Source organism: Petaurus breviceps, unplaced genomic scaffold (genome assembly GCF_028583685.1).
Source record: "Petaurus breviceps papuanus isolate PSGF00001 unplaced genomic scaffold, PetGlider_PUasm1.0 37, whole genome shotgun sequence".
In the NCBI taxonomy this organism is placed as follows: domain Eukaryota; kingdom Metazoa; phylum Chordata; class Mammalia; order Diprotodontia; family Petauridae; genus Petaurus; species Petaurus breviceps.
In genome coordinates, this window is record NW_027186296.1 from 109,348,654 (window position 1) to 109,368,870 (window position 20,217).

Here is a 20,217-nt window from a genome sequence, read left to right on the forward strand (position 1 = left end):
AACAGCACCACACATATAAGGATTCCTAACCAAAGGATGTTCTTTGAATTCCTTGCCACCACCATATTTGAGGGTATCTGAGTGAATAAAGGAAAGTGAGGGATCTACATATACTCCTCTCTCTCTCTGTCTCTGTCTCTCTCTCTGTCTCTCTCTGTCTCTCTCTCTGTCTCTCTCTCTCTCTCTTTCTCTCCATATATACACATATGTGTGGATTATGTCTATGTATAGCTATACCACATGTGTATGTATGTTTATACACACATGAGCATGCATATATGTATGTATGTGTGAGTATATTGTCCTAAGCATCAGGAAGACCTCGGTTCCAGTTCTGCCTTAGACACATATGGCTGTGTGACTCTGGACAAGAAACTGGGCATCTAAATGCTCCAGGCAGCTCTCTAAAACTAATCTGCATTGCTAAATGAAGTTCCTCACTGAGAGGACATATGAAATCTGTTCTCAGACCTGGGATTTCCTCTGTGTAGGGTGTACCCAGTAAGAAAATTCCCTCTACCCAATGCTTGGGGGCACCAAGAGTCAAGTTGTATTCCCAGGGTCACCTGGCCAGTGTTTGTCATTGATCCTGGGAAATTTCTCTTCCTTAAGCTTAATTTGATCATTGTACCAAACCAGTAAAATGTATACAGTGGGTGTTTAACACATATTATGCTCTTTTTCATAACACTGAAAAAGATTTTAATTTTTTTAAAAGAAAAGCTTTTTAAAAAAAAAGAATCACTTAAAAATCCTCCTCAGGTGTCTCCAAGTGGCACAGTGGTTACCTTGGGTTCTGGAAGGCTGTCCCAGGTTCTGGCAGGTCCTATTATGCTGAAAAGGCTTTCAGTAGGAGTCAGATAACAAATCGCAGGTTGAGGACTGACTGTCCTGGCTAATTTAGGAGTTTCATCACCAAGGTGCCTGTCAGATGGAGAGTTGTTCTTCCACAGAAGCTCACAAAGTCTTGGCTGGGGTTGTAGTCTACTTCAGTGGAGGGATTATCCAAGCTGATGAAATCACAGTTCTTTGACATTTTAAAGCAAAACTGAGAAGTTGGTCTTAACGTATCATGTAAAGGAGGAAAGGCAAATTTGGATATTTGGGAAGCAAGGATACCAGCTTCATATGAATATCTGTGTTCCTCTCTCTATCTATATACCAGGCACATAGTAGGAGCTTAATAAATGTTGATTGATTGGACCTTAAAGAACTCTGAAGAGCAATGCCTGAAGAGAATTTTTATTTTCCCAGCCAGTTTACTCCTTTAAATGATCCTGTCCACACAATCAAAAATTAGAATCTTTATTTCAAACGCCCTGAAACTATTTTAGGATGTATGTCACTCATACACTAATTTTCAATAATTAGCCTGGGGAGGGGGGAATTGATTACATTACTCTCTCCTTAGTCCCGATCTTAGCACAGTGTCTCTAGTGCATAGCACTGTGCATGACACATAGTAGGTGGTCCATAAATGCTAGTTGATTGAGACAGTGGTACTTAACCTTGCAGCCGTCATAGGCTCTTTTTGTATTCTGGAAGCACTACTATCAACCCATTCTGAGAATGTTTTCAAATGCTTAAAATAAGGAAACCAATTATTTTGAAATATAGTTTTCAAAATATTTTAAGAGATAGGTTCGCAAACCCCATATTAAGAACCCCTGGTAAGATGTTTTTCTCTTCCCTTCTTTGTAAAGTTATTCAAGATATCTAACATTTTTAACATTCGAAGGTCAGGTATTCTACTAACTGGATCTGATAAAAGCAATTCTTATCCCTTGGGGCAAGCACTACATGCTTGAGGGTTGAGGCGGGGGTTCAAGACAAGTTCAGTTTAGGTAAGGGGAGGCAGGGGGTGGGGTGGGGAACAGGAAAGACAACATCCTAAAGGGTAAAATTTAAAGTAAGGTTCTGGTACACTAAGTGGCAAAGAGGCCATCCCAGGAGGACAGAATAGGTAGGTGTCAGCCTGAGTTCACCTTGCCTGTGTCCACTTGGCTAAGTATTCATGCTAACCAGGTGCTAATTTCAGTTGTGAAATAATCAAAGCACCATCATTATTCTCTAAACTTTGGCACCCTAAGGCAAAACTCCAGTCACAATATGTTAGTTCTGGCCATGGTAGTTTCAGCTCATGAAGAAATCTTGAAATGTAGTGGAGAAAGCTTTGACTTTGTAGCCAGAAGACCTGGGGTCAAATACTGATTCTGTTCCTTGCTACCTGCATGCCCTCGGACAAATTATTCACCTCTCTGGGTTTAATTTCCTTATCTGCAAAATAAAGAGATTGGACCAGATCGGGTACATGAACTTTTTAAGAAAATTTTTGATAACTGAATATAAAAATAATTGGTTTCCCTTTGTAATTCTTTGTATTTTATTTTATGCATTTTGCATTTTATGCATTTATTTATGCATTTAAAAACATTATTCTAAGAAGGAAGTTTTACCAGACTATCATGAATCCATGACCCCCCAAAAATTAAGAACTCCATTCTAAATCACAACTTTAGACAAAAGTACAACTTGTTTGGGTTTGTCTATTTAATAACATAATGTAACCCTAAAAAAGGTAACCTTTACAGACAATGTGGAAGAAAAAAAGGAGTCTCCTAGAACTGTTCATGGGATTTTGAGTTGGAAGGAACTTTAGAAATTAACTAGTCTGATACCCTCACTTAATAGAGAAGGAACTGAATCCCAGAAATGATAAATAAATAATTATAATAATACAATTTAACCATTTTAACAGCCTCAGATCCATTATAAGAATAATGGGGTTAAAAATAGTATGAACTTTACAGGATTGTGAGGCTTGACAAAGACAAGCTGTATAAAACATTTGGAAAACCTAAATGGGCTACATTGATGTGCATCATTACTCTTTTTGTTGTTAAATTGTTTTTCATGGGCTGAGGGTGACAGTCAGGTGACTGGGGTGTCACTGCATTCCCTGTCCTGATTCCTGTGGATTTCATTTTCCCACAGAAATAATGCTCCATATGGTCATTAGGTTGGTTACTAAGCTGGGTCACAGAAGTATATTTAACCCAGAGTGTGGATGATTCTAACTCTACTCCAGACACTTCCTAGCTGGGCGAGCCTGGGACCACTTCTCCTTTTTCAATGCTGGTTTTTCACTTGTAAAAAGGGACATAAGTGTAACTAGAGCAGACACCTTCCAAGAGCTGGGAGGATCAGATAAGATGGCATAAAGAAAGCCTGCCACAGACCTTTCGGCATTATAAAAATGGCCGTTGTTGTTATCAAGAGTGGTCACAAGTTTTGTGGAACCAACCTTGGGATCTGAAGCCACTATTAAAAATAGCATTTCTATGGAATATTGTATCCCAAGTTCGTGTAATCAATGATGAGTCCAATGGGCCCTTGAAGAACTCTTTGTCCAGCCGCCTTATTTCATAGATGAGGAGATTTGACCTGCCCAAGATGAGTAAGTGACAATATCAGGATATTAATCTATGTCCTCTGACTGTAAATCAGTGCTGTTTCTAATGCAACACACTTCACAATGATTAATAACAGCTAGCGTTTATCTAGTGCTCTAAGGTTAGTGAGTAAAGCTGATCCTCTCAACAACCCTGGGAGGGAAGTGCTACTTATTATCTCTATTATACAGAGAAAGAAACAAATCTCTCTCAGCCTCAGTTTCCTCCTCTGTAACTTGCCCAGGGTCACATCTGTGTGGCTTGACTAGATTCACACAGCTAGGAGGTATCTGAGGCAGAATCCAAACTCAGATCTTTCCAATTCCAAGTCTAGTGCCCCATACACTGTGCAACCTCACTGTTGTGAGGTTATAACTATGTTATAAAAGAACTTTCAGAATATATCCTGCCTACAAATGGGGGCCTGCTTATTTTCATAATAAAGCCAAAGCATGAACACATCAAACACATGAAATTTTTTTAAAAATTAAGGCCTTTTGGGACGGCCAGGTAGCACAGCGAGTAAGAGCACCGGCTCCAGTGTTGGGATGACCTGGGGATCGAATCCCGGGCTCGGACACTTAGCACCCACCCAGAAACACCTGGCCATGTAACCTTGAGCAAGTTACTTAACCCCAGTTGCTTGGGGGTGGCCAGGTAGTACAGCGAGTAAGAGCACTGGCTCCAGTGTCGGGATGACCTGGGGATCAAATCTGGGCTCAGATACTCAGCACCACACCCAGAAATAACTGCCTGTGTATCCTTGAGCAAGTTACTTAACGCTGATTGCTTTAAAAAAAAAAAAAGATATTGTGCAGAGCGTTTCTTTTCAAGTAACAGTTTGGAGCAAATGATCTCTGGGGTCCCATCCAGCTCTGACATTCAATGATCTATGGATCTTGGCTCACTAATAGTGTACAGGGAGAGAATTGTTTGTGCTCACTATTTATAACTTAAAAAAAAACAACCAAACGTGAGGTCTGTTGACCTTGGCTTCTCTAAGAAATTCCATTCAGAGAGAACTTCTTTCCTCTGATTCAATTCAATCCAATTTATTAAGCTTACTCATACCACCATAATGTACCAGGTACTGGGCAAGGTGCTAAATGTACAAAGGAAACAATGGAAGAAAAAATATATACAAAAAAATACACCAAGTAATTTCTAGAGGGAAGGAAGACACTAGCAACTGGTGGCACCAAAACAGGCTTCCTGTAGCAAGGGGCACTTGAGCTGAATTTCAAGGGAAGCTAGACATTATAAGGGGAGGAGAAGAGAAGAGGAGAAGGGCGTGTACTTAAGGTCCTGGGACAGACTGAGCAGAGACATGGGATGTCCTAAACAAGGAGCAAAAAGCAGGATAGAAGGCTCAAAGGCAGAGTTTGCGAAGGAGGAGTTTGTTCAGCAAACCTGGAAAAGGAGACTAGAGCTCAATTGTGTTGGGCTTTAAAAACCAGAGGAATTTGCATTTTATCCCAGAAGCAAGGGGAGGTTCTCAAGCAGGGGAATGACATGACTAGACCTGTGCTCCAAGAATGTCACTTTGACAGCTTTATAGGAGATAGGTTAGTGAGGGGAGAGAATGGAGGCCAAGGGACCTATTTGGAATAATAATAATAATGGGGCTATTGGAATAGTCCAGGTGAGAGAGAGATGACTGTGTGACTGAAGAAAAAGGGACCAAGTACAAGAGATGTTGTGGCAATAGAACTATTGTCACAACAATTGTGGCAATTCTATCAATTGATTTGGTGTGAGTGGTGGGGAAGAGGAAAGAGTGAAGGGTCATTCCAGGGTTGCAAACCTGGGTAACTGGAAGGATGTTGGTGCCCTCAAAAGAAATAGAGATGTTAGGAAGAAGGGAACAAGGATTTGTTTTTGTTTTGCTTAGGGTCTTTTACAGGATGTGAAGAAAGCTTGCTACCATCTAGATGCTTTCCTGAGTACGAAAGAACAGAGAAACAGTTCTGGGAACAAGCCGGGGAAGCAGAGGCTCTCCAGTATTGCTTGAAAACATAGTGGCTCTCACTTCTACTCCAGTGGATAAGTTGTTCAGCAAAAGATTTGATTGTTTTCTGTTTTCCTTCTGTGGAATCTTAAGCCCAGGGGCCACAGGGAGCCAGAGATGGTCAGAAATAGATGAAGAAACTGAGGCCACCAGTTCAAGGTAATGAAAACTTTTTAATACATAAAGACAAAAAATGTGTGTGTGGCTGTCTGTCTGTCCGTGTCTGTGTCTAATAAAAGAAGTAAGGAGAAATAAATGATTGTTTAGAGCCAGATTTTGATCATGATCAGTTATGCTCACAGGTATTGTGAACAAGTCTACTATTAGGCACCATTCCACAACCTAAATGGAAGGCATAGTAAGTAGGAGGAAGCAGTCACTCTGCATTAATTCCAACTACTTAAAGCATGGCAAAGATTATATTGAAGTGCTAGGATTGGAGTCAGGAGTTCACTATGTGCTTCAGAATGCTATCAAGGCATCACGTCAGCCTCCACAATGTTTCACACATCTACCCTCTCTCCAGACAGTTGTCACCAAAACTCAGTCCCTCATCATCTCTCACCCAGATTATTGCAATAGGCTCTGAAATGATCCTCCAGCCTCAAGTCTATCCTCTCTTCAACTTTCTTCCACACAGCTGCCAAGGCAACTTCCTAAAGCATGGGTCACTATTCACTCCCCTACTCAGCTCACCTTTGGAGCCCACCTGTTACCCATCTCTCATCTGTGACTCTAAGAAGCAGTGGCCACATGCTGGTAAAACCGTCTTGGCAGACAGGCTAAACCTGGTTGAGGGTAGCCAACAGGCCTCGAAGCCATTGGTGAATTAGAGGCATGTCTACTCCAAGCGTGGATAGATGAGAACAATTTGTTCCAATAGCTATGAAGGTGGCTGAAGTAAGCATTGTGGGGCACTTAGAGTTTGGTCAGATATCAAAGACACCAAGGTCATCCACTCCATCCCAGGTCATCACTGGTCATCCTGACTTTTGTGTTACCACTGAACTTGGATTATTCTAGAAGAGAAAGTGAGGCTGGTAACTTTGCCCAGTTCTGCCTCACTTAAATCCAATTCAAGTCAAGACGTCACCCTGTGATATCACTAGTTCTCTTCAAAAATAATGGACAAAACAAACAACTCAAAAAATGCCAGTGGCTCCCTATTGACTCTAGAATCAAGCATCTCTTCATCTTTGTCTCATTCTTTTCCATGTCAATTTGTTATGCTTTATAATGCACATAATTATTTAAATATATGAATAATTAAACAGACACAGATTAGGGGTGCATGCTCTAAATTCATTTTTATTGACAGTAACATGCAATCAAAAAGCTTAGAGGCCACTACTCTACATACCCTTAAGGGTGTTTAACAATGTCCTTCCAAAATATGTACCCAGAACTTAACAATTCTCCAGATACCGTCTGACAAGAGCAAAGCACAATAAGAGTTCTTTCTCCTCTTCTCTGGAAAACATTCTCTAATAATATCATTGGGAATTTTTGGCTTCCATCTCCTTTCACTTAACTAAAAAGTTAGCATTAATACTGTACAAAAGCTGTTTGCTAACCTGGCTTCTGTAAAATACCAGAGACAACCTTCTTCTACTGGGGACTGCATTCTTTCTTTCAAATCACTTTGTACACATGTTTTAATAATATGGGTTTGAATAATATGGGCATAGATATTTTCCAATAGACTAATATTCTGAGTAAATATATTAGGAAATAATAAGACACTAAGAAAAGTCTCTTAAGAGAAATCAGAAGTTCTCAAAAATGAAATTGTTACCACACAAACATAAATTAGCCTGATGGGGAAATGAATGACCTAAAAAGGCTGCTTAGGGAAGTCCTCTGACCATTCCAATTTACAAGACAGAGATATAGAAGCAGGGGCAGGTAACTGATGATGAATATGCACAAGTAACATTCTCCTGAAAAAAAAAACTATCAGGGTCACTACAGCCCAGGATGAATCAAGGTCAGGGATGAGTGCTAAGGACAATAAAAAAAGGTTTTGGGGTTTTTTCAAAGCTATTTTGTGGAGCAAGAGAAGAATTTGAGAAGAAAAAGATCACTTATTTTGGCAGAGGGGATGATAATATTGAATGACTGAAGAATGAACTACTCAACTCTTATTTGTTTCTGTTTTTCCTTCCATGCAGAATGATCTTTGACCTTGGGAAGAAAAATGATTAACAGGAGGCTGAAATTAAAGATAAGTAAGGAGATACTAAAGAACACAGCTGTCACGTAATGGACTGAGAGTCCAGAAGCCTTGGGTTCAAGGCTGACACATTCTGGTTCTGTGACCATAAAGAAGTCACAACTTCTCAGTGATGTATGTAACTCCTTAAGTCTATAAAGGTACAAAACAGGTGCTGTCTGCATTAGTACAGGGAACTTCTTCTTGAAGAGTCCTATTTATCCATTAAAATAGCTCCAAAAAAAGATGCTAAGAGAACACTCTCAAGGAGTTCAAGTTACTAGCCTTAAACAAACAATACTCTAGGTTACTGAAAGATGTTATTGTCAGTGATTTTTTAAAAATAGATCTTACAGAATCATAAAGGCACAAGTCTTAGAAAAAGGCAAAAATTGCACTTTTCAAAATAGAGAAGAGGTTCAGCCTAGAAAAATTGAGGCCTGTGAGTTGGACTTCTATTCTTCGCAAGATTCTAACTGGTTTATGATGGTTTATGAACACTTAAGAAAGGAAGCAGTGACCATTCAAAACTCCATCAAGAACAAGGAATGCCAAGTTAACTTCATTTTCTTTTTTGAGAGGGTAACTAAGCAGGAAGGTCAGGGGAATGGTACAGATATACTATGATTTCAGCAAAGTCTTTTCAAAATCCCTTAGGCTAGCTTTGTCGATAAAATGGAGAAACGTGGGCTAGATGATGATACAGTTAAGTGAATTCCAAACTGCCTCTTTGACTGGACCCAAGCAGTAGTTGTTAAGAGTTTGATGTAACCTGGGAGGAAAGTGTCTAGTAGAGTGCCCCAGGCATCTGTCCTTGGCCCTATGCTTTTAAATATTTTTATCAATGGATAAAGACACAGAAGGCAAGCTTTTCAAATTTGCCAGTGATGTGTAGATAGGATTACTCACATATTGTATGATGAACCAGAGTCCATAAAGAGTTAGAATGATGGGATAAATAAGATGATACTTAATGAGGAAAAATTCTTAGGTTCAAAAAATCAACATTAGAAATACAAGGTTGAGGGGCGGCTAGGTGGTGCAGTGAGTAGAGTGCTGGTCCCGGAATCAGGAGGACCTGAGTTCAGATCTGGCCCCAGACACTTAACACACACACACACACACACACTAGCCCTGTGACCTTGGGCAAGTCACTTAACCCCAATTGCCCTACCTTCCTCCCTCAAAAAAAAAAAAAAAAAGAAATACAAGGTATGGGAGGCATGAGTAAACAACAATTCCTTTGAGAAGATCTATAGGGTTTAACATAATGCAAGCTCAATATAAGTCATCAGTGTGACATGGTAGCCAAAAAAGTTAATGCTATATTGGGCCCCATTTAGGGAGGTGATAGTTCCCTTATACTCTATTCTGATCAGGCCATATCTGAATACTCTATTTCAGTTTGGGGTATCACATTTTAGGAAGGATATTGGGAAGCTGGAGGAATCCAGAGGAAAGTAACCAAGATGGTGAAAGAACTGGAGACCATGGCATACAAAGCCTGATAGAAGAAACAAGAGATATTTATCCTGGAAAAGACTTGGGGGGGATACAATGGCTGTGTTCAAGCATCCCTTCGGATGTTGGATAGAGAAGTTATTGCCTCAGAGGACAGAACTAGAATCAATGGATGGCACTTGCAAAAGAGGTTGATTTTGGTTCCTTACAAAATTCCTAGCAATTACAACTATCCAAAAGTGAAATGATCTGAATCAGAAAGTGGTGGGTCCCTTCCCCTAGAATATTCGCAAGTAGCTGAATGACTAGTTGTCAGGGACATAGTAAGGAAGCTGAGCTAGATGGGAGGAGGAGGGGGTTTCTTACTTTTTTCTTGTGTCACAAACCTGGTCAAGGACCCCTTCTCAGAAGAATGCTTTTAAATGATTGAAGGAAAGGCTAAAAAAAAGATCTATCTAGTCTACATTTTTCTCACCCAAGTTCACAGACTCCTTGAAAATCCATCCACAGATTCCTTAAGGGTATGTAGAACTCAGGTTAAGAAGCCTTAGACTAGATGGTTTGGGAAATTCATTCCAGAGCTAAAATTCTTGAACTCTACACCCTTAATTAAATTTATAACTGTACTTAGACAGGACCTGGGTTCACATCCAAGCTCAGTTAACATCCATGTAACCTTAGACAAACACTTTAACTCTCTAGATTCCAATTTCCTTCTCTGTAAAGTAAGAAATGCTCTCCAATTTTCCTTTCTCTTGATTGTGAAATCACAGGCACTGGATAGATTCGGGCAATTTAATTTACAGACTGAACACGGTATCCTAAGAGTCCACAAGATGGTGGTGTTGCAGCATGAAAATAGTTCTCCAAACTTAAAACTCAAATGCCAGAAATTCATTAACTTTCCAGGGTGGGAAGTTACACTGTATGCTACAGAGACAATTCCAGCTTCAGGTATAGGATGGACGAGTTGACTTCGATGGTTTCTTGTAATTCTGGCATTCAGTGATCTCCTGTGTTTCTTCCTTCTCTTCCCTACTGGAAATGAAGAAAAGCGAGCAATTTCAAATACCTGTGCTTGCCACACCAAATTCAATTAAACAAATGTTTACTAAGGAAGGACGGACTTTTTATGTGCAAAACACCATGGGGGTAGGCCCTGTGGGGATACAAAAACAAAATAAGACTTTCTCTCAAGGAACTTTTGTTCTCCTGGGGAATGCAATATGATGATAAAAGCTAGCATTTATGTAGCATGATCCTCACAATAGCCCTGTATGGTAAGTGCTATTATTATGCCCATTTTACAGATAAGGAAACACACTGAGAAAAGTTAAGTTACTTAACACGGGTCACACAACTAGTAAGTGTCTGAAGCAGGATTTAAATTCAGGTCTCCTGATTCTCAAGTCCAACTTTCTTAACCATTCTGCCAACTAGGCACCTCCTCTATATATGCAAATAAGTGAACACAAAATATATTCAAAGTAATACAAATAAATTTCAGTAGAGAAAGAGTATTAACACCTGGGGGAATCAGGAAAACAAAATAACACCTGTAAAATGCTTTATAATCTTAACAGTATTATATAAATGTCAACTGAAATTTAAGCTAGACCTACTACTAGTGGGAATAGCAATGCACCCAGTTGGCCACTCCTCCTAAAGCAGGCAAAATTTTGCTTGTGATCTCTATGACAAAGAATTTCAAATCCATATATTAAAGCCTCTCTCCTTCCCTCCTGTCTCTCTCTTTATCTCTCTCTTCCCCCTCTCTGTACCTGTTCTCCACTCTCCCTCCTCCTCCTTCTTCTTTTTCTTCTTCTTCTCTTCCTCCTCATTCTCTCTTCCTCCTCCTTCTTCTTCTCTCTTTCCCTCTCCCTTCCTCAATTCCCCCTCTCTCCCTCCTCTCTCCCTCTGTCCTGATTGTCTCTGTTTGTTAGTATTACCCTGTGAAACCACCTACATTCATCCTCTTGTGGGATTCCTACAATATTATCTGTTATTTTACAGAAGCATCTTAAATTTCAACATCAGAAATTCAATGGAGATTTCCAGTGAAAACCTCAAGTTCCTCATGGCTCTATAGCCATGTACAGTACAGTCAGTGTTGTCTCCTCCTGAGCCCCAGGGCATTCTGTCCTATTTTGGAGAACCAATTGTGGGTGGCCTAGGCTGCAGTTTGATATGAACCTCATCAGGAAGTGAGATAATGGAATCCTGGGGTCTCTCTGAATCCTCTTCCTCCTCAGAGATAGGGACCCCTGGGCATAGATAGATGGTAGCACATGAGTCAACTGTTCCCTTGGAAAGCAGCTACGAACAGAGCTTGGAGGGAATTTTCACTGTGGGGTCAATCTTGAGAGGATTTCCTTCTTGACGGCTGGGTCCTTCCATTAACTGGCCCTTTTTTTCTTCTGCTACACTCTTTTGAGACTGTGTCTCAGTTTTTAAAGGGCTGCCAAGACAGGGCCCATCCTTTGCAAGATAATAACTATCTGCCCTCTAATTCCAGTTCTGACCTGAGGAACTTTTTCATACCTTATAAAAAATAATCACAAGTAATCCCTCCTTTACATTTTCTTTAAAACCTAAATACTTCCTTGTCTTTCATACCTCTCCCCACCATCTTCAATGATTACTATCAGTTGGCAGGTGGGAAATCAATTATCAGGAGTACCCTGCTTAATTCTCCCCTTCCCCCCATTACACATCTATTACGGGTTGTATTTTTCTCTATGACTTTCACACGAACAAGCAAACAACAGCAATTAAGCATTTAATAGAAGCAGTAGTAACAGTAATAATAGTAGTGTATTAGTAACAGCAGCAGCAGAAGTAGCAGTAATCTAGTAGTATAATAGTAGCAGCAGTAGTAGTAGTAATAGCAGTAACAAGTAGTAGTAATTAAGTAATTAGCATTTATATAGCACTTTAAGGTTTGCAAAATGCCTTACAAATACTATCTCATTTTCTCCTCACAGTCACCCTGACTCCAGCCCAGCACTCTATCTACTACACCATCTTGAAGCTCCTTCAAAGAAGTATTTGGAATAAATCAAAGATGTAATGTGGATTGGTCACGCACAGTGAGTTAATAGCAGATGTGATAGGAAATATGGAGAATTTTGGCAAGGACTTTGCTGGGGAGTAGGATGAAGAGGGTAAATGATGCAGTCATTTGCTCCCCAAGTATATAATTGAAAAGGAATTTGGGAGCCATGAGTTAGGAATGAAGGCTTTAGGATATTTATAACCAAGAATATAAAAATTTCCAGATAGTTTTTTTTTTAATGCTGCAGACTCCCTAGGGATAAAAACCCCTGTGGGCCAGTGGGAATGCTGACATACAGTAAGATTCCAAGTAGTTAGCATGTGATTCAGCCACAAAGGCAACATCCACATGGAAAGAAGAGGAATGGGAGACTGGGGGTAGAGAGTAAAAAAAAAACATTTGACCTCACAAACAAGATGTATTTGTAAAGAAAAGAAATGTTTACACAGAAAATTAGTTCTTAGGCAGGAATTTGGTATCTGTGGAAATTTTTGTTTGCAAAGTGAATATCTTACACAGGAAAAAAAATGTAAATATGTAATTCAGAATAAGTTCTCTGCAAATATAGTTTATGTATAAATACCTTCAGCAATTAAAAAGCCCTTTGGAATTTCTCTGTTACTAAGAAAATCCCAGGAGAGAGCTCCAGCTGTTCAGAATTTGGTGGCACTTTTGAAGAGGAAGTTAGGTATGGTGGATAAAGGGTCAACCTCAGAGTCAGGAAGGCCTGGGTTTGAGTCTCATTATTTCTCCATACTGGCTGTCTGACCACAGGTTAGTGTTAGTATTAGTGCCCCAAACAACCGCCTAAGACTGGAAGTTGGAGAACAGTCGCTGGTATTGTCAGTCAACAAGCCTTTATTAAGTGTTTACTCTGTACCAGGCACAGTGCTAAGTGCTGAGGACACAAGGAAGGTGCTTCCCTGAGTGTGTCCCTACCCTGAGGAAATCCCAGGTTCAGACCTCATTCCCATCTGCTTCCCTCCCCCAAACTTCACCTAGCTCAGTGATCCAAACAAGCTCAAAGACTGCAAGAAGTGATGATCTCATCAATGTTGGGACTAGTCCCCCCACTGCACTTTGGGAATCTTCTACAATTTGGTATGTGACCTTTCAAGGTTGCTATGGCCAAAAAAATTCACTCCATTAACAAACTGGTGATGAACCTCTGCAAAATGAGCCAGATGACAGATATGCAATTTGTCTTCAGGCTCATACTCAAAGTCTTTCCAGTTTGGAAAGATTTGCAAGAATTTCCACTTGTATACAGGCAATGGGGTATAGAAATCTATCTTGCCCACAAGAAAGTAAGGGAGAGGGGGGTAAGGGGAGGGATAAGGGGGATATTGAGAGGGCAGACTGGGGGAAGGAGTAATCAGTATGCTTGCCATCTTGGGGTGGGGAGTAGGAGAGAGATGGGGAGAAAATTTGGAGCTCAAAATCTCACGGAAGTGAATGTTGAAAACTAAAAATAAATAAATAAATAAATTCTGAGGAGAAAAAAAGAGTTTCCACTTGGCTATCAAAGCCTTAAAAAAAACCCAACATTATTTCTACAACATAATGCAGCCTCAAAGGATATCAATAAAAGAAGTAATAGTTATGTTTGCACAAAGTACTGATTGTCTGTCTCCTTACTAAAAGAGAAGGTGAAAGAGCTTGGGAGAAGATTCTCTGCTTTCTAGCTTATGGAGGAATGGAGTGTTCCAGAAAATACCAGACGAAGTACTTTAATGAGTAAAAATAAATAAACAACAAAGAATACTGGGAATTGATGGGAATTCAGTCCTGTGTCAGAAGGCCAGAGAGGAATGGGACACAGGAGAGAAGGGAGAACTATATAAGAGCACACAAGTAAGGCAGCTAGGTGGGACAGTGGAGAGAATGCTGGACCCGGAGTCAGGAAGAACTGAGTTCAAATATGACCTCAGACACCTGCTGTTTGTGTGATCCCGGGTAAATGATTTAACCTCTGTATGCTTCAGTTGCATCATCTGTAAAATGGAGATAAAAATAACAGGGTGGTTGTTCAGTTGACTGATGAGGTTAGAAGCAGAGGGAGGGTCTAAGACTGGAGAGGAAGTGGAGACACTAAGTGTAGATGGTTTTCTTTAGGTGTTTAACCATGGAAGGGAGGAGGGATATAAAACAGTAGCTACTGGAGATGGTAGGATCAAGTGAGAATTTTTTAAAGATGGGAAGACATGGGTGTGTCTGTAGGCAGCAAGCAAAGAAGGAATGGATTAAGAAACCTTGATAGTTAGAGAGTGGAAATATTATGGTGATAAATCTACTACAGATGGGCTAGAGGAGATGATACCTGGAGAAGGGTTGACATTAGCAAGACCCATTGTTCAACAGAGACAGCACCGAAGGAGGAGATAGTAAGGGAAGATATCTGAATGAAACAAGATCAAGAGAGGAGGAAAGGGAATATTCACTTTGAATGGCCTTCTTTGAGGTTATTTCTATCTAAAAGAGACCTGGTATATTTCCCTATGATGTTGGAGATGCCATTTTGAATGGCAAAAACTATTTACTTTCCTGTTGTGGTTGGTTGTTTATAAAGCACTTTCACATTCAGATGTCTTACCAATAGTGAGGTCAGTGAATGGGCATAATTTCCATTTTATAGATGAGTAAACTGACACTCAGAGAGGTTAAGGGGCTTGTCCAAAGACACATAGCCAATAAACAATAGAAATGAGACCAAAACTGAGGTTTTCTGGTTCTGGAAAGAATTTGCTCCTCTCTCATGCCACCTCCACTCAGTTCTTGGATACATTGAAATTTCTGTGGTTATATTAAGATGAGGCCAGTGGTGTCAAACTCAAATATAAAACTGAGGTCATTAAATCATATATAAAGATCCCTTTGGGTGACATATCGACAGCTTTAAATGTAACTTTATTAATGTTTTATTTTATTTTTATTCATTTTGTTAGATATTTTCCAATTACATTTGAATCTGGTTCAGTCCACACTTGGGATTATTGTGTACAGCATGTGATTAACACCTCTTGTCCATGTCTTCCCATAAATGGACACAGGGTCCACCCAACATGCTAGAGGCATTCCTCTACGTCTCTTTATGAATATTGATAAAATATCAAATTTATTATGATTATATTTTAGCTCTGCCCCAACCTCATTGGAGTAGTTCACTCATTTTTTTTCTCTTTTTTGTACCAATAAAGATTCCAATACATGGGTGTGTGATCACAGTAGTTTTATGTTACATAGAAGTTTTCCTTGCTTCCCCATGCTTCAACCCTGAGGTAGATCCTTTCCTCTCTAAAGTCACTTTTATTTATCTGGTATTTACTCATATGAACATATTTTCTCCTCCAATGGAATGAAAGTTCTTCAAGAACAGTAATTGTTTCATTTTTATCTTTGTATCTCTAGCACCTAGACCTATATATATATATATATATATATATATATATATATATATATATATGATATATAGTAGGAACTTAATAAATGATTGTTGATTGATTCATCCATTGATAGAACAAAATAAAAAGGAAAGTAGGCAAGACTTACCTTCATCCAAGCTGTGGTGGTCATCACTATCTCTCCCCATCATGCCCACTTCCATCTCAGATCTTTCATGCACTAAGGCTTGTTAAAAGGAACAGAGGAAGACCTTTGACTTTCCTCTCTTGGGAATAAAAGAATCTGGAGAGGGTCAAGGCTTGCTTTGCAGATCACCAGGGTCTAGAATGGAATGTAGTAGTAGTTCATGATTTTCCAAGCTTCAAATGGATATCTCCCCATAGTCCAGATCAGTTCCAGGATGATCTGACAAATTCGTGTCTTCAACAGCTGCTTCATTCTTTGCTTCTGGACCACCCACCCCTATCCCATACCCCCCACCCCACCCCCCACCAGGTCTACTCTTTTTCAGACTACAGAAGCTGAAATGGAAGGAATGAGGTCACTCAGATAACATGTCCTTTATCTTGTCCTTTCACTCTGACTCAACGATCTTATTAGGGAGACGTTATTGTTGGGGATGGGGGAAGGGGGAAGGCATGAAGTGTGAGAAGGGGAAGGGAGAATCTCACTCCCAGTATCAGGATCTCCAAATTTACTCCACCAAACCCCCTATCCTGGGCCATGGGATCTTCACAGGAGAAGCAAAATAGAGGGCTCCTCCCCAGCACCTTTCCCTCATTAGAATGAGTAATTGCGGGGGTGCTAGGAATCACAAGATCTTGTTCATGATCTCTGCCTCCAAATAAAAGCAGGCATTTCCGACCATGGTTTAGAAAAGGAAGGCTATAGCAAATAGTTCATGTTTTACTTAAACAAGGAAAATGTTACATGTTGCTCCAATTAAAAATGCAGTTAATTCCTGTGGATACCATTCTGAATTGCACTTTCAATGTGTTGAAAAGAAGAGAGGGGGCAGAGCCAAGATGGTAGAGAGAAGGCAGGGACTCACCTGAGCTCTTTTTCAAACCCCTTTAAATGCCTTTAAATAATGTCCTAAAACAAATCCTGCTCAAAAGGACAGGGTGAAGTAATTTTCCAGCCCAAGACAACTTAAAAGTTTGGCAGGAAAAGTCTGTCGCACCAGGGTGAGAGTGGAACTCAGTCCAGTGGAGGTCAAGCCATCATGTAGACCAGCCCCCACCAAACCAGGAGCAGGCTTTGGGAGTGACTGAATCAGTAACTGCAGTGGCTTCTTTCAGAGCTCTCAGTCCACAGATGGTAAGGAAGGATGTGACAGAGGTCTCTTTGTTGGCACTGGGGGCAGGACTCTGTTACTCCGTGCTCAGATCTGGGTTACAGTCCTGGATGGCACTCTCAGGGTGAGGAGGAGCACTAGCACATCAGAGCTTGTAGCCACAGTGGAGCAGTGCCAGGGCAGAAAAGAGCATGTGTAGTTTTCAGAGCACAGGCCAGGAAAGTAGTAAACACACCTCTCCTTAGATCATACCACTTTGGAAAAACTGAAAACTTACAGGTGCCTAGAATTATCTCTGAAAGGAGTTGTACAAATTCCTGAAGCTTGGAAGAGTGCGTCCTCTATCCTGGAAGAAGAGCCCCACTTTGCAAAGAGTTACAAGTCAAGAAATAGACTGGGAAAATGAGCAAACAACCAAAAAAAATTCTGACCATAGAAAGTTAGTTACTGTGGTGACAAGGAAGGTCAAAACACCTACTCAGATGAAGATAGCAAAGTAAAAATTCCTATATCCAAAGCCTCCAAGAAAAATATGAATTGGTCTCAGGCCATGGAGGAGCTCAAAAAGGATTTTAAAAATCAAGTAAGAGAGGTAAAGGAAAAATTGGAAAAAGAAATGAGAGTGATGCAAACATATCACGAAAAATGAGTCAGCTTAGCAAAGAAGACACAAAAAATAAAGAATAAATAAAAGAAAAAAGAAAAGAATGTCTTAAAAAACAGACTAGGCCAAATGATAAAAGGAACAAAAAGCCCATGAGGAAAATAATGTATTGAAAAGCAAAATTGGCCAAATGGAAAAAGATACACAAAAATTTGCTGAAGAAAAAAACTCCTCAAAAAATGGAATTGGCCAAATGGAAAAGGAAGAAAATTCACTGAAGAAAATAATTCCTTAAAAATTAGAATTAAGCAAATAGAAGTTAATGACTTTATGAGACATCAAGAAACAATAAAACAAAACCAAAAGAATGAAAATAGAAGACAATGTGAAATATCTTATTAGAAAAACAATTGATCTGAAAAACAGATACATGAGAGATCATTTTAAAATCATTTGACTTCCTGAAAGCCTTAAAAAAAAGTCCAGGAATCACCTTTCAAGAAATTATCAAGGAAAACTGCTCAATATTCTAAAAGCAGAGAGTACAATAGAAATTTAAAGAATCTACCAGTTACCTCCTGAAAGAGATTCCAAAATGAAAACTCCCAGGCACATTAGAGCCAAATTCCAGAGCTCCCAGATTAAGGAGAAAATATTACAAACAGCAGCTAGAAAGAAATAATTCAAGTATCACGGAGTCACCATCAGGATAATACAAGATTTAGCAGTTTTTACGTTAAAGGATTAGAGGGCATGGAATATTATATTCCAGAAAGCAAAAGAGCTAGGATTACAACGAAGAATTACCTGCCCAGCAAAACTGAATATAATCCTTTAGGGGGGGGAAACAGACATTCAGTGAGATAGAGGACTTTCAAGCATTTCTGATGTAAAAACCAGAGTTGAATAGAAAATCTGGTTTCCAAATACAAGACTTAAAAGAAGTATAAGGGGCGGCCAGGTAGCACAGCAAGTAAGAGCACTGGCTCCAGTGTTGAGAAGACCTGGAAATCGAATCCCGGGCTCAGACACTTAGCACCCACCCAGAAACACCTGGCTGTGTAACCTTGAGCAAGTTACTTAACCCCAATTGCTTAGGGGCAGCCAGGTGGCTCAGCGAGTAAGAGCACTGGCTCCAGTGTTGGGATGACCTGGATCAAATCTGGGCTCAGATACTCAGCACCACATCCAGAAATAACTGGCCGTGTAACCTTGAGCAAGTTACTTAACCCCGATTGCTTAAAAAAAAAAAAAAAAGAAGTATAAAAAGGTAAATGGGAGAGGGAAGTCATAAGGAACTTAATAAGGCTAAACTTTTTACATTCCTACATGGGAAGATATTTGTAACTCATAAGAATTTTCTCATTATAAGGGCAGTTAGAGGGAGTGTATATAGGCAGAGAGCACAAGTGTGAGTTGAATATGATGGTATCTTTAAAAATAAAATTAAGGGATGAGAAAGAGGAATGCACTGGGAGAAAAGGAAAGAGAAAGGTAGAATGGGGTAAATTATCTCACATAAAAGACTCAAGAAAGAACTATGACAGTGGAGAAGAAGATAGGGGAGGTGGGGTAACACTTGAACCTTCCTCTCATCAGAATTAGCTTAAAGAGGGAGTAACATACACACTCAATTGGGTATAGAAATCTATCTTACCCTATAGGAAAGCAGGAGGGAAAAGAGATAAGAGAAGGGGTTACTCATAAAAAGGAGAGTGGATGAAAGGAGGCAATAGTCAGAAGCAAAACACTTTTGAGGAGGGACAGGGTGAAAGGAAAGAGAATAAAATAAACAAGGGGGAAATAGGATAAGGGGAAATACAGTTAGCAATCATAACTGTGAAAACATTTTTGAAACAAGTTTCTCTGATAAAGGTCTCATCTCTCAAATACATAGAGAAATGAGTCAAATTTATAAAAATAAAAGCCACTTCCTAATTGACATATGATAAAAAAAAAATGAAGTCAGTTTTCAGATGAAGAAATCAAAGCTATCTATAGCGATATGAAAGAAATGCTCTAAATTGCTATTGATTGGAGAAATGCAAACTTAAACAATATTGAGGTACTACCTCACACCTATTAGATTGCCTAATAGAACAGAAAAGGACAATGATAAATGTTGGAGGGAATGTGGGAAAATTGAGACCCTAATGCACTGTTGGTGGAGTTGTGAACTGATTCAGCCATTATATAGAGCAATTTGAAACAATGCCCAAATATATATAGTAGCTCTTTTCTGGTGGCAAAGAATTGGAAATTGAGGGTATGCCCATCAATTGGGGAATAGTTGAACAATTTTTGGTATATGATTGTGAAGGAATATTATTGTGATATAAGAAATATTAAGCTAAATACTCTCAGAAAAACCTGGAGAGACTTAAATGAACTGATGCAAAGTGAAATGAGTAGAACTAGGAGAACATTGTACATGGTAACAGCAATATTGTAAGATAATCAGATGTGAATGACTTAGCTATTCTAAGCAATACAATGATTCAAGACAACTCTAAAGGACTTATTATGAAAAATGCCATCCAACCCAGTGAAAGAACTGATGGAATCCGAATATAGATCAAAGTGTGCTTTTTTTTAAAACTTTCCTTATTTTTCTTTGGTTTTTATTTTGGTCTATGTTTTCTTTTACAACATGACTAATATGGAAATATGTTTCTCATGCTTACACATGTATAACCTACATCAAATTGCTTGCCTTCTTAATGAGG

General features: G+C 39.5%; 1 long non-coding RNA gene across 1 annotated transcript; it reads left to right on the top strand.

Annotated features, from left to right (window-relative positions):
* The first annotated feature begins 5,447 nt into the window (after positions 1-5,447).
* On the top strand, positions 5,448-12,440 carry LOC138168699 (uncharacterized). Its single transcript, XR_011170191.1, has 3 exons — positions 5,448-5,619; positions 7,632-7,688; positions 12,118-12,440. It is a non-coding gene; the product is annotated as an uncharacterized lncRNA (long non-coding RNA).
* Positions 12,441-20,217: the final 7,777 nt, after the last annotated feature.